The sequence below is a fragment of the Narcine bancroftii genome, chromosome 4 (assembly GCF_036971445.1).
Source record: "Narcine bancroftii isolate sNarBan1 chromosome 4, sNarBan1.hap1, whole genome shotgun sequence".
NCBI lineage: Eukaryota > Metazoa > Chordata > Chondrichthyes > Torpediniformes > Narcinidae > Narcine > Narcine bancroftii.
In genome coordinates this window covers 119,815,146-119,828,496 of record NC_091472.1, presented here as the reverse complement: position 1 = coordinate 119,828,496, position 13,351 = coordinate 119,815,146, and positions in this window count along the sequence as shown.

Genomic DNA, 13,351 nt, shown 5'->3' with positions numbered 1-13,351 from the left:
CTTCATAAACTGTGGTCTACATGAACTCATTGCCCAATGATTTAGAATGGTGAAGCACTGAAAGACTCTAGGCCTCCTATGTCCACTTAATCCTATTACTCATCTCATTTCCTCAGCAAGATTTTTCCTCCTTCAGGACGTCTGTTAAATCTAGAGCTACATCTCGTGTAATCTTTTCCTTCAAGCCTTGAAGTAGGGGTTTGAGCTGAGGTGTTAACTGTCCATTTCCATCCAGAGAGGCTCCTCCTGCAATCTGTCACATCTCCGACTTTTTCTCTGTTGCCTCTGGGTCTTTACCAAATCATCTTAAATCTCACCCCACAGAACATTGAGTTATCAACCAATGGAAACAGTCTTCCTCATTTACTCCATCTATCCACTTTGTGATTCTGAGCATCTCAATCCAATCTTCTCTCAACCCCAAGAGAAACCCCAGCTAGCCACGTTTCTCTGTGTACCTGTAATCCAATAAGACAGGGAACATTCAGGAAAGCCGTGTTCCAATCACCCCTGCCCCCTGCAACCCACATTGAGGGAGAATCTAACCTTTAAATTGGGACCTCTGATCATTTAATGGCTGACATTGAAGACAGCAGTAGTGGGAGGAGTCACGTGATGGAGTAGTGGCCGGTTGGGGAACTCCAGCCCTCTCCGGAAAAGTAAAAAAAAGACAGTGAAAAAACAAAGGCACAAACACAAAAACCAAAATAAAGTGAAAGTAAAGGTGTGGAGAAAATGGCAGTGAAGAAAGAAAAGCCAAAAGCAACGGGAAGAAGAGAAGAAGAAAAGACGTCGGAAGAAGAAGGTAAAGGCCTTACCTGTGTGAGAAGCCCGCTCCCTAAGGTCAGTTGAAGCCCCAAACTCGGGACTACAAAAATGGCTCACGGAGCCAAACAAAAGTGTGCAACCGCGCATGCGCGAGGAGTCGCGTATGCACGATGCACAAGACAAAAATAACACTGACTGGAGGGGGGTCCAGCTGAGGAGTCGATCTCCACAGCTGAAATTGACAGCCACAACAAAGCAGCAAGAGGAAAACATAGAAAATAATGAGAACAAGAAAGAAGAGAGTAAAAAGAAATCAAAGAAACAACAGATGACCAACCCAGAGGAAGAAGACCAGCTTCAAGACACTTCTAGTAAAAATAAGAAGACCAAAAATACCCAACAAAATAAAACAAACAAACCAACAAGAAAACCAGAAGAGACAGAGGTAAAAGACACAGATCCTGGAGTGGACTCAGAAGAAGAAGAGGAAGAACACAGAGAAATGGAAGATGAAGGGAAGGGCAAGTACATGGATATATTTTTTTAAAAGAATATATGGAATCAGTAAAAGAATGGCAATCACAAGAATTCAGTGAAATAAAAAGAAGAATAAAAAGTATAGAAGAAAAAATGAATAGATTAGAGATGATTATGTTAGATATAGGAAAAAGAATGGACAAGGTGGAAGAACGAGTAACAGCCGTAGAAATGGAAGTAGATGACTTTAAAAAGAAATTAGAAGAATCTGATAAAAAAGTTAAAGAGACACAGGAGCTGTTAGCTCAGAAGATAGATATAATGGAAAATTATAATAGAAGAAACAATATAAAGATAGTGGGCCTTAAGGAAGATGAAGAAGGCAAGAATATGAGAGAATTTATAAAAGAATGGATCCCCAGGGTCCTCGGAAGACCAGAATTACAGGAAGAAATGGAAATAGAAAGGGCACACAGAACATTAGCCCCTAAACCACAACCACAACAAAAACCAAGATCCATTCTAGTAAAATTCCTAAGATATACAACAAGAGAAAATATATTGGAGAAAGCAATGAGGAAAATAAGAGAAGACAAAAAACCACTGGAATACAAAGGTCAAAATTTTTTTTCTATCCAGATATAAGTTTTGAACTCCTGAAGAAGAGGAAGGAGTTTAATACAGCAAAAACGATCCTATGGAAAAAAGGATATAAATTTATGCTAAAGTATCCAGCGGTACTTAAAATAGTTATTCCAGGGGAGCAAAACAGACTATTCTTGGATCCGAAGGAAGCACGAAAATTTGCAGAACAACTACAAAACAGACAGAGAGATGAAGACATGTAACGAGAACAAAAATGACCACAAACTATATGTATGTGTGTATGTATATATAAAAAAAATAGAGTATAGGTAAGAACTAAGAAGGGAAAGAAAGGGAAGAAAGGAAGTATGGGGGGAATGAAGAGAGTGACCTTTGTTATATATGAAGATTAAAATCTTTTCGGGGGGGGCTGGGTGGGGAAGAATTACGGTCACTGCGAAATCAGTTGATGCTTGCGAGTGAATTCGCAAATCCAAATGGAGAGGGGAGATGTGGTTGCCCGACAAGGGACAAAGGGCAACTCAGGAAGGGGAGGGGATAGTGGGGTTAAAGGAATTTTAGATAGGAGAATAATGGAAATATTTTATGTTTTAGAAATGTTGTCTTATAATGTGTTCAAAAAAAGAAAGCAGAAATGGATAAGAAGGAAAGGTGATGTTGAGGAAACGGAAAGGAAAGATAAACAAAGTATGAAATGGCTATGTTGAACTATATGACTTTAAATATTAATGGAATACATAACTAAATCAAAAGGAAGAAACTATTAATTTTACTGAAAAAAGAAAAAATTGATATAGCTTTCGTACAAGAAACACACTTAACTGAAGTGGAACACAAGAAATTAAAGAGAGATTGGATAGGACATGTAACAGCAGCGTCATATAATTCAAAAGCTAGAGGAGTAGCTATATTAATCAGTAAAAATGTACCAATCAAAATAGAAGAGGAAATAATAGATCCAGCAGGGAGATATGTAATGATAAAATGTCAGATATATTCAGAATTTTGGAATTTACTCAATGTATATTCACCTAATGAAGAAGATCAAAAATTTATGCAAGATATCTTTTTGAAGATAGCAGACACACAAGGGAACATACTAATAGGAGGGGATTTCAACCTTAATTTGGATTCAAACATGGATAAAACTGGGAAAAAAATTAACAGAAAGAACAAAGTAACCAAATTTATAATTAAATCGATGCAAGAAATGCAACTTTTGGATATATGGAGGAAACAACACCCAAAGGAAAAGGAATATTCATACTATTCGGGTAGACATAAAACATACTCAAGAATAGACCTATTCCTGTTATCAGCTCTCATGCAAGAGAGAGTTATGAAAACGGAATATAAAGCTTGACTATTATCGGACCATTCACCCCTGTTATTGACAATAGAGTTAGAGGACATCCCACCAAGAATGTATAGATGGAGATTAAACTCCATGCTACTTAAAAGGCAGGATTTTAGAGAATTCATTGAACGACAAATTAAAATGTACTTTGAAATAAATACGGAATCAGTGAAAGATAAGTTTATACTATGGGACGCAATGAAAGTGTTCATCAGAGGGCAAATAATAAGTTATGTAACTAAGATGAAGAAGGACTACAATCGGGGGGCGTGGCAAGATGGCGTAAGGAACAGACGTGCCTTCCAGTCCTCTCCTGACTCTAACTTATTGTTTTGTCTTTAAGTGCTCGTTAAAACTTTTTTTTAAAGTTTATAAATAGTATGAGGTGTTGAATTAATACCTAATAGTACATTTGTTAAAAAAAAGTAAAAGGAAACATCAACAGATTGTTAAAAAATTATATTTTCCGAAATTATCTGAGCCTGCTTGTTTACAAAAAGCCACGACTCAGCGTGAAATGGATCCAGGAAAACAAGCGAAGAATTCGGCCTTGGAGCTCCGTTCTGATTCAGCTGCCTTTAGAACAAAGGGCTGGCCGGATGCCAGTATTTCAAACAACGTCTACTGAGACTTTGACTGCTGAATTAGCTGGGGCGCCACCAGTTGGAGAGTTAAAGAGTTGTTATTTGACTGCTATACCGCCAGTTATAACAGCTCTTCCAGATACTGACGTAACAAAGCTTTTAAAGGAGGTTTGGATCAAAGATAACCCTGATCATCAGCCTCCTGATACTTCTGGGGGGTCTGTGGCAGGGGCTCTTACACAGAGTCAAACTGCAAGAAAAGCTACTAAATTAAAAGAAAGGATTCCTCTGATTCCACAAAAACAGCAGAATCCCACCATGTCTGGATCTACTGATGTTGATATACTTTTCAAGAGTCTTGAACATAAGATATTTTCTTCAATGATGCATTTAGGTGATTCTATGAATAATCTTACTTCTAAGATTAATGCATTGGTGGATGTCAATACTCAACAGATGGCTGATTATGGAGCTTTTAAAGTTGAAACTATTGAAAGACTTGAGATGTGTGATCAAGGATTATCTGATGTACAAGATCAATTGCAAGATGTGAATAAAACAATTGAAACGTTACAGATTCAGAATAAAAATTTAGCAAAAAAGGTTGATTATTTGGAGAACCAATCCAGACGGAATAATGTGAAAATTGTCGGCTTGCCAGAAGGCATAGAGGGGCCAGATCCAAGAAAATTTTTCACTGAATGGATTCCACAAGTGTTGGGACAAGATAAGTTTTCTGAAGGTTTAATATTGGAACGGGCTCATAGAGCTTTGAGAAGGAGACCTTTTTCAGGACAGAATCCAAGACCTGTTCTGGTTCGCTGTTTAAATTACTGTGATAGAGAGACTATTTTACGTATGGCTATTAGAAATGCACAGCAAAACAAATCTCCTTTGAGAGTTACCGCTTTGGGCGGTTTAAACAGGAGGAGGTAGTTGTGACCTCCGACCTGTTTTTTTTTTCTTTTTAATTTTTGGGTTAAGAAGTGAAGGGTTTTTTTAATCATTTTTTAAAAAATAAGTAATTTTTTTTAACTCTTTTTGTTTTCTGATTGTAATTGAGAGGGAATTAGGAGGTTTTTTTTCTCTCCTTTTTTTTCTCTTTTTTGGGGGGGGGGGTTCTCTTTTTTCTTTTTTAAGAGGATGATGTCACAGAAGATAATAAGTCAAAAATTGAGGATGTTGAATTAGATGAAGAGGAAGATGAGGGGAAAGGTGATAAGAAGCGAAAGAAGAAAATTAAGTACAAATACAGTGAGGGAGAAGAGTTTAATAAAATTAAGTTAATTTCGATAGAGAATTTTGAAGATGTTATAAGTGAAGAATATGGAGAATTTCATAAGAGTTTGAACTTTTTTTTCTTTCTTTTTTCTTTTTTTTATATAAGGGGAGGGGAAGGGAATAAAAAGTTTATCTGATTGTTTTTCTAAGGGATGTTTTTGTTCACTCGATGAATTATAGAGGAAACTTGGTATTAATGGAAATTCTGTATTTATGTATTATTAATTATGATTTTTTGTATAACAGATATGTGGTTGATATATGATTTTAATATTTGAACTTAGTTTTAAAGTGGATTTCATTTGTTAAATACATGTATTATGTTTGATTTAAATATATGTTTAAGGGTATTATTTTAGTATTGATTTTTTTTGTTGTTAGTAATTTTTTTTGTTGTTAAGTTTTATCTTATTTTTGTAAGTGGGTTTTTTTTTATTTTATTTACCACATTGTTAATTAATTCTTCACTCTTTATTTTGGGGGGGAGGGTTGGACTAATTTTAAATTAGATGATTAATGTTGTGTTATAATTATTGGGGGGGTTAATTTGTGTAGTTTAATGATGTAGTAATCTAATTTTTATTATCTTATTTTTTATTATTTCTTTAAATGTAATTTTTATTTTATTCATGTCATAAAATTTTAAATAAAGTATAAAAAAAAAGAAGGACTACAATCAGGAAACAGAGCAGTTGGAAAGGGAAATAGCAAATATAGAAAAAGAATTAGCAATGAAGGAAGACACAACTAAAAGAAGAGAATTGGCAGATAAAAAAATAAAACACTATATAAGGTGGAAAAGAACATAATGAAGACAAACTAGGAGAAAAAATGCACAAAATTCTAGCATGGCAGCTTAAGACAGAACAAACTAAGAGAATGGTATTGGCATTAAGGAAAAAAGAAAAGCAAATCACATATAATCCAACAGAGATTAATGAAAACTTCAGAGAATTCTACGAACAATTATACCAAACTGAAAACGAAGGGAAAGAAGACAAAATAGATGAATTTTTAACTAAAATTGAACTACCGAAATTACAAACAGAGGAACAAATTAAATTAACAAAACCATTTGAAATAGAAGAAATATAGGAGATAATAAAAAAAACTACCGAACAATAAAACACCAGGAGAGGATGGATTTCCAATAGAATTCTATAAAACATTTAAAGATTTATTAATTCCTCCCCTTCTGGAAGTAATCAACCAGATTGATAAAACACAAAGCTTACCAGATTCATGCAAAACAGCAATAATTACAGTAATAGCAAAGACAGGGAAAGATCCACTCGCACCAGCGTCATATAGACCAATATCTTTACTTAACACAGATTATAAGATAATAGCTAAACTATTAGCAAACAGATTAGCCGACTATGTACCAAAAATAGTAAATCTAGACCAAACTGGATTTATTAAAAAAAGACGAACAACAGACAATATTTGTAAAAATTTGTATATTTATTAACTACCGGCACCACCTACGGCTCCTAGAACGCTTCCACCAGCGTTGTCTCCGCTCCATCCTCAACATCCATTGGAGCGCTTACATCCCTAACGTCGAAGTACTCGAGATGGCAGAGGTCGACAGCATCGAGTCCACGCTGCTGAAGATCCAGCTGCGCTGGATGGGTCACGTCTCCAGAATGGAGGACCATCGCCTTCCCAAGATCGTGTTATATGGCGAGCTCTCCACTGGCCACCGTGACAGAGGTGCACCAAAGAAAAGGTACAAGGACTGCCTAAAGAAATCTCTTGGTGCCTGCCACATTGACCACCGCCAGTGGGCTGATAACGCCTCAAACCGTGCATCTTGGCGCCTCACAGTTTGGCGGGCAGCAACCTCCTTTGAAGAAGACCGCAGAGCCCACCTCACTGACAAAAGGCAAAGGAGGAAAAACCCAACACCCAACCCCAACCAACCAATTTTCCCCTGCAACCGCTGCAATCGTGTCTGCCTGTCCCGCATCGGACTTGTCAGCCACAAACGAGCCTGCAGCTGACGTGGACTTTTTACCCCCTCCATAAATCTTCGTCCGCGAAGCCAAGCCAAAGAGATTAACTTAATTTATGCAGTAGAAGGAAATAAAATTCCAACAGTAGCGGTTGCTTTAGACGCAGAGAAGGCCTTTGACAGAGTAGAATGGAATTATTTATTCAAAGTACTACAAAAATTCAGCTTACCAGAGAAATATATTAATTGGATTAAAGCATTATATAAGAGGCCATTGGCGAATGTGACAATAAATAGATATATATCAAAACAATTTAACTTAAGCAGATCAACAAGGCAGGGATGCCCACTATCTCCCTTATTGTTCACGTTAGCCATAGAACCACTAGCAGAATTGATAAGAACAGAAAATAAAATAAAAGGGATAAAAATAAAAGACAAGGAATATAAAATCAGTCAATTTGCAGATGACGTTATAATATACTTAGCAGAACCAGAAATATCAATAAAAGAATTACATAGGAAATTGAAGGAATATGGAGAAGTGTCGGGGTACAAGATTAACGCAAATAAAAGTGAAGCAATGCCAATGAATAATGCGGATTTCTCAAAATTTAAGAAAGAATCACCATTCAGATGGTAAACGCAAGCAATGCGATACCTAGGTATACAAATAAATAAAAACCTTGGCCATCTATATAAACTCAATTATTATCCACTAATGAAAAAATTACAAGATGACAGAGCATTGGAAAGACTTACCACTAACACTAATAGGAAGGATAAACTGTATTAAAATGAACATTTTCCCAAGGATACAATACCTATTTCAGACATTACCAATACGCTTAACAGAGAAATTCTTCAAGGAGTTAAAAAAAATAATAAGGAAATTTTTATGGAAAGGGGGGAAACCAAGGATAGCACTAGATAAATTGACAGAATGGTATAAACAAGGAGGCTTACAACTACCAAACTTTAAAAATTATTATAGAGCTGCACAATTAAGATACCTATCAGATTTTTATCAAACAAGGGAAAAGCCAGATTGGACTAGATTAGAACTAGATAAAATAGGGGAGAAGATACCTGAACACATATTATATAAATGGGATGAAAAATTGGTACAACTTAGGAATTCTCCAGTATTGTATCATCTGCTCAACATTTAGAAGAAGATTCATGTAGAAAGGAATAAAACAAATTACCAACTACCAAAACTAATACTGACGCAAAATCAGCTAATCCCTTTTACAATAGATAACCTTTCCTTTAGAGAATGGGAGAAAAAAGGTATCAAAAGAATAAAAAATTGTTTTTCAGGAAATAAATTATTATCCTTTGAACAAATGAAGGATAAATATAATATAACTCACGATACAATGTTGGCATACTACCAACTGAATCCTACTTGAAGGACAAATTGGGAAACAGTCTGAGGTTACCAGAAGGAAGTAATTTTGAATATGTGATTACAGACACAATGATAATCAAAAATTTGTAACAAACATGGAAATTAAACTACAAGAAAAGAAGAACGAAGAAACAAATGGTAAAACTAAACAAAAATGGGAACAAGTTCTAAACATAAAGATAAAGAAGGAAACATGGGAGAAGTTATGCTCCGGAACTATGAGAAATACAATAAACACGAGGTCATGTATGATACAATATAACTGGATACACAGGCTATACATTACACCTCAAAAGTTAAATAAATGGGACCCAACAGTATCTGACAGATGTTTTCGCTGTAAAAAGGAAATGGGAACAACAATTCATGCAATTTGAACATGTGAGAAATTGAAAAAATTTTGGGAAGATCTAAACCAGATATTAAATAAAATCACAAAAAGCAATATACCAAAAAAACCAGAGATCTTCCTCCTAAGTAACATAAAAAACAAAGAATTTGGACTCAATTTGGATGGAGCACAAAACAGATTTGTTATGATAGCCCTATCTGTAGCAAAAAAATGTATTATGTCAACCTGGAAATTAGAAGATAACTTGATTAGAAAAAATAACCTATAATTTAAGAAATAACATTACAATATTTGATCATATATGGGAGCCATACATGAAACACAATAGAGAAAACCTACCGTGGACATCTACCACCTAACATGACAGAAGGAGAAGAGAATGAAAAGAACTGACTCAGTGGAATTTCTTGTTTATTTTTATTGAGTGACAACATTCTTTAACGGGTTTAATGTATCTTATATTCTGAACTTTAAATAAATGGGAGGGGAGGTGAGGGAGGGAGGGAGGGGAGGAGGGAAGGGGGGAGAAAATGACACTGTATATATTTAAGAAGGAAAATGTAAGTATCTTGATCAATATGGTTTATAGTGTGAAAAATAAAAAATTTAAAAAAACAAAAAAAAAAGACAGCAGTAGTAACTCCCCTTGAGGCCCACCCATTCTCCTTCAATGCTACCCAATGCTACTGTCAGATCTCCCCAGCAAAGCACTAACTTAGTGGTTCTCAAACTTTTTATTTCCACTCACATACTACTTTAAGTAATCCCTATGCCATCGGTGATCTGTGATTAGTAAGGAATTGCTTAAGGTGGTATATGAGTGGGAAGGGAAGGTTGAGAATCACTGCTGTAGACCCAATTGTTATTGAAATATTTTGCTTGAGAAAAATTGCCATTGGCCCATTTCCTTTGGAGTTATGAAACTGTGCACATAATGAGTCAATTAGGTCCAATTAAAACAATGGTTTTAAAACTTTTTCTTTCCACCCACATCCCACCTTAAGTAATCCCTTACTAATCACAGAGTACCCATGGCATAGGGATTACTTAAAATGGGATGTGAGTGGAAAGAAAAAGGTTGAGAACCACTGCACTAACCTGTCAAAAACCACATGGAAATGTTCCTAAAGTATGAATGTGACTGTACTAATTGAGATCAAATAACTATTGACACCTCCAGAAGACTATAGATGTTCCTCTACTTACGATGGTCTGATTTATGTTTTTTTGAAGTTACGATGGACATTATCACTATATATACAATTAAAATTTGGTTTTTTTTTCAGTGTGGAAAAAACATTTAATTATAAAATAGGCTTTGTTTTAGATACATTTGCCTAACTGTAGGCTATGGTAAGTGTACTGAGCACATTTAAGGTAAGCAAGGCTAGGCTATGATGTTCGGTAAGTGCGGTACCGACTCAGGATTTTTCCATTTACGACGGGTTTATCAGAACACAACCCAATCATAAGTCAAGGAGCACCTGTATAGGCATATTAGCACCAGAATTTTAAAGGGCATGGGCTTTTGTAGAGCACACATGTCCCATACAAGTGCATGATCAATCTTGTTGAATAGCTTCCTCTTAGGCACTTCCTCGATAACATCATATCAAGTGCTCCTTCTCAACTTTGACCTGTGGCCTGAGGGAATTTTTGCAAGGATGGGACAGAGTAGAAATATTATTCAACTGCACTTACAGTTGCTTGGAATTTCCTGCCAAAACCAAGCTCCTCAGTCACCACTAACCAAGGATGGGTCACTTGCCATCTTCTCAAGAGCATTGGTGGTGGGCCCTAAGTGCATTGCTTGCCATTAATGGTCTTTTCCAAATCTCCTGGTATCTTCTGCCTGCAAGATGCCAACCTGATCCTCAGTGGAAGGACCTTGTACTGTGGATGGTATTCCTATGTGAGCTTAACAGGTAGATGTTATATTTAAACAGAGGTGATTGTCTTAATTTAGACATGAAGGGAACCCCCAATCTAATCAAAAGATTGCTAGTTATTAGAACACAAGAACATAAGAAATAAAAGCAGGAGTAGACCATTCATCCCATTATGCTTCTCTAGCATTCAGTAAAAATATGGCTGGCATTATTCTCCATGCCACCCTCCTGCACTAACCCAAATCCTTTGCTTTCCTTTATATCCAAAATTCCATCAATTGTCCCGAATGAGTTCCTGGGGAGAAACTTCCAACAATTTTCTACTTTCTAAGTGAATAAATTCATTTTAATCTCAGTTCTGAATCCCAACTGTGTATTTTGAAACTCCCAGGCCAGGCAGACATCAACTTCGTTGTCAATCCTCATAAGAAATTGACAAGAAAATTCAAGAGGCAGAGAGCTGTTGGATAAAAACTATTCTTGAATCTAGAGGTACTGGTCTTCAGACCTCTGTACCTTCTGTCTGAAGGGGGCGGTGACAAGAGGTTGTGACCAGGCAGATGAGGCTCCTTTATGATGTTGGCTGCTTTCTTGAGGCAGCATCACCTCACAGAAATGTCCTCAACTGTTGGAAGGTTGGTTAATGTTCTCCTTTCCAATTTATTCAAGTGATTGATTGTAAAGTGATTTTTGAAATCAGGGACCATCTCATTGCAAAAGATGAAAAAAAATCAAATAACTCTCCTGCTGTTACAAAGTTTACATCTGATTCTGCGCAGATGCCATTGCATTGCATTGAGGTACCATCCTCTCTCAGCTGTATGTCAGAAATCCCATGGTACTACTTGAAGGACAGCTGGGCCCAGAGCCTCGATCACCAGTGAACAGGTCTGACCATCAACTATTCTCTTTCGGGTCAGCTCTTTCCAGTCAGTTCCTATCTGCTCTTTCCATCTCCCTACAAACTCCATCCTACAGCTCCAGCAGTCGTGTGCTTGTATGTTTTCTCACCTTGTCAGGTGATGATTCCAAATCCCCACAGCTCCTCTACTTCTTTAACATTTTGGACACCAGTTTTAAGAGTAACCCTGAAACCATTTCTTTTCTGTTGTTGCCAGACTCTTAAAAGGACCTGTTATCGATAAAGATGATACCTCTGCACTGTTTTAACTGCACTTTTCTCTATAATCTGCATGAAGTCTTTGCAACACTACATCCTACACTCTTTGACTTACTGTAACACTGCACCCTGCACTTTTGTTTAATTGTGACACTGCCTGGTGTGCTCAAGTATGAATTGACTTGCCTAGACAGCAGGCAAAACAAAGCTTTTCAAGGTATCTCAGTCCCCATGACATTAAACAATACAATTCAATTCAACTCTGAAGACATTCCTGGTGATCATTCAATAGAAAAAGAATGGAGCATTGGGATCGATTAGACAGTGCTCTTTAACTGCGGGCACTGATACAATTGGTTTGATGGTCCAGAAATGTTGTCACAAGATTCACTGGACTTTAGGAGTGGTACCTAACTTCTCAGTGAACTGGTGAATATAAAGTCATTGGATAATACACAAGCACTCTGGAGTCCAGCTACAAAACTACAATGTTCCTAGGTGTTCTGGAGCCCAGACCTAGTTAAAGCCACACACCCAGGCAACAGCCCAGACCGTGGTCCAGCATCCTTCTGGACACAGCTCCAGTCACACATCCCACATATCCTAGGATCCCAGGTGCCGAACCAACAGAACTTTTAAACAATCTCATTCCAGAACAGCAGAGCTTTACCTGTTTCAGGGAAACTGACTGAGGGATGATGTGACCAAAAGGGATTTCTGATAAAGAGAAAGGCGAAGGTTTTCTGTGCAACTTTTAGTCCTCAAGGTGCATTCATTCACAGAACAATTGGACTGAGTATCAATCTGGGTGGTCCAGTTGCCCCATAACTTTATAATTTGCCCTGCAGTGATTCAAAATAAACTTCACTGTGGAACTAGAGAAACAAACAGACAAGAACAGCACTGAGTTTACAAAACATTATGTGTCAAGTCTGTACCCATAGCCAGTTCTCTCAGTTTATACCATTCTGACATATATTTCTGCTGAATCTTTATACAATGAATTGTCTAATTATGCCACTGTTTTTTAATGGAACTTAGAAGCTAGAACAGTGAAGCACAAGAACAGGCCATTCAGCCTTCTTGATGTCTTTGCTGTGCAAGTTGCCCAGACTAAACTAAATCTTTGCTGCTCACATATGACGGCTCTCCCTCTATTCCCGCACATTCTTGTGCTTGTCTGGAAGCCTCTCTTAGATCTACTTCCACCGTTACCCCTGGCAGCCACTCTCTGAGTAAAATGTCTATCCCACACACCTCCTTTAAACTTTCACCACCCTCATTTTAAATAGCCTCAAGTGTTTGACGACTTTACCCTGGGAAAATGATTCTGACAGTCTACCCTAAAGTGCCTCCCTTCTCATTATTTTATAAACTTCTATCAGGTTACCGCTCAGCCTCCAACACTCCAGAGAAAACTACCCAAGTTTGTCCAATCTCTCCTTGTAGTTCGCGCCCTCTAATCCACGTACCGCCCTGGTAATCTCTTCTGTCCCCTTTCCACACATCCTTCCTGTAATGGCACACAATTCTGGTCACCTCATAA